We start from the raw sequence: 2,500 nt of genomic DNA, 5'->3' as shown, positions 1-2,500 counted from the left end.
TGTGTCCCTGGATGAAATGAGAAAAAAGGTGAAAAAATGGCAAAGTGTCAAGGGAGCTAGGCAGAAACCCATGCCTAGGGTCCTGGAGCCCAGGGGCGGCTGTAAAGTCTGTGGAGTGCCGCTGTGTCCCTGGATGAAATGAGAAAAAGGGTGAAAAAATGGCAAAGTGTCAAGGGAGAAATTCAGAAACCCATGCCTAGGGTCCTGGAGCCCAGGGGCCGCGGGAAAGTCTGTGGAGAGCCGCTGTGTCCCTGGATGAAATGAGAAAAAGGGTGAAAAAATGGCAAAGTGTCAAGGGAGAAATTCAGAAACCCATGCCTAGGGTCCTGGAGCCCAGGGGCGGTTCTAAAGCCTGTGAGAGCCGCTGTGTCCCTGGATGAAATGAGAAAAAAGGTGAAAAAATGGCAAAGTGTCAAGGGAGAAATTCAGAAACTCAGGCCGAGCTGGCTGGAGCCCAGGGGCGGCTGCAAAGTCTGTGGAGAGCCGCTGTGTCCCTGGATGAAATGAGAAAAAAGGTGAAAAAATGGCAAAGTGTCAAGGGAGAAATTCAGAAACTCAGGCCGAGCTGGCTGGAGCCCAGGGGCGGCTGCAAAGTCTGTGGAGAGCCGCTGTGTCCCTGGATGAAATGAGAAAAAAGGTGAAAAAATGGCAAAGTGTCAAGGGAGAAATTCAGAAACTCAGGCCGAGCTGGCTGGAGCCCAGGGGCGGCTGCAAAGTCTGTGGAGAGCCGCTGTGTCCCTGGATGAAATGAGAAAAAAGGTGAAAAAATGGCAAAGTGTCAAGGGAGAAATTCAGAAACTCAGGCCGAGCTGCCTGGAGCCCAGGGGCGGCTGCAAAGTCTGTGGAGAGCCGCTGTGTCCCTGGATGAAATGAGAAAAAAGGTGGAAAAATGGCAAAGTGTCAAGGGAGCTAGGCAGAAACCCATGCCTAGGGTCCTGGAGCCCAGGGGCGGCTGCAAAGTCTGTGGAGAGCCGCTGTGTCCCTGGATGAAATGAGAAAAAGGGTGAAAAATGGCAAAGTGTCAAGGGAGCTAGGCAGAAACCCATGCCTAGGGTCCTGGAGCCCAGGGGCCGCGGGAAAGTCTGTGGAGAGCCGCTGTTGCCCTGGATGAAATGAGAAAAAAGGTGAAAAAATGGCAAAGTGTCAAGGGAGAAATTCAGAAACCCATGCCTAGGGTCCTGGAGCCAAGGGGCCGCGGGAAAGTCTGTGGAGAGCCGCTGTGTCCCTGGATGAAATGAGAAAAAAGGTGAAAAAATGGCAAAGTGTCAAGGGAGCTAGGCAGAAACCCATGCCTAGGGTCCTGGAGCCCAGGGGCCGCGGGAAAGTCTGTGGAGAGCCGCTGTGTCCCTGGATGAATTGAGAAAAAGGGTGAAAAAATGGCAAAGTGTCAAGGGAGAAATTCAGAAACTCAGGCCGAGCTGCCTGGAGCCCAGGGGCGGTTCTAAAGTGTGTGGAGAGCCGCTGTGTCCCTGGATGAATTGAGAAAAAGGGTGAAAAAATGGCAAAGTGTCAAGGGAGCTAGGCAGAAACCCATGCCTAGGGTCCTGGAGCCCAGGGGCGGCTGCAAAGTCTGTGGAGAGCCGCTGTGTCCCTGGATGAAATGAGAAAAAAGGTGAAAAAATGGCAAAGTGTCAAGGGAGAAATTCAGAAACTCAGGCCGAGCTGCCTGGAGCCCAGGGGCGGTTCTAAAGTCTGTGAGAGCCGCTGTGTCCCTGGATGAAATGAGAAAAAGGGTGGAAAAATGGCAAAGTGTCAAGGGAGCTAGGCAGAAACCCATGCCGAGCTGCCTGGAGCCCAGGGGCGGCTGTAAAGTCTGTGGAGTGCCGCTGTGTCCCTGGATGAAATGAGAAAATGGGTGAAAAAATGGCAAAGTGTCAAGGGAGAAATTCAGAAACCCAGGCCGAGCTGCCTGGAGCCCAGGGGCGGCTGCAAAGTCTGTGGAGAGCCGCTGTGTCCCTGGATGAAATGAGAAAAAAGGTGAAAAAATGGCAAAGTGTCAAGGGAGAAATTCAGAAACTCAGGCCGAGCTGCCTGGAGCCTCAAAGCGGATAGAAATAGCGTGGAGAGCCGCTGTTAAGCCAGACGCCCTCTGGCGGACACAGGCAGGAGTTGCAGTAAATGCATTGAAGTCAATGGGCGAGAGTAAGCCATGCCTTGCGTCCTGGAGCCCAGGGGCGGTTCTAAAGTCTGTGAGAGCCGCTGTGTCCCTGGATGAAATGAGAAAAAGGGTGAAAAAATGGCAAAGTGTCAAGGGAGCTAGGCAGAAACCCATGCCTAGGGTCCTGGAGCCCAGGGGCCGCGGGAAAGTCTGTGGAGAGCCGCTGTTGCCCTGGATGAAATGAGAAAAAAGGTGAAAAAATGGCAAAGTGTCAAGGGAGAAATTCAGAAACCCATGCCTAGGGTCCTGGAGCCAAGGGGCCGCGGGAAAGTCTGTGGAGAGCCGCTGTGTCCCTGGATGAAATGAGAAAAAAGGTGAAAAAATGGCAAAGTGTCAAGGGAG

The sequence above is a fragment of the Dunckerocampus dactyliophorus genome, unplaced genomic scaffold, assembly GCF_027744805.1.
Source record: "Dunckerocampus dactyliophorus isolate RoL2022-P2 unplaced genomic scaffold, RoL_Ddac_1.1 HiC_scaffold_60, whole genome shotgun sequence".
NCBI classification, from domain to species: Eukaryota; Metazoa; Chordata; class Actinopteri; order Syngnathiformes; family Syngnathidae; genus Dunckerocampus; species Dunckerocampus dactyliophorus.
Note: the sequence above shows the minus strand (reverse complement) of the source record.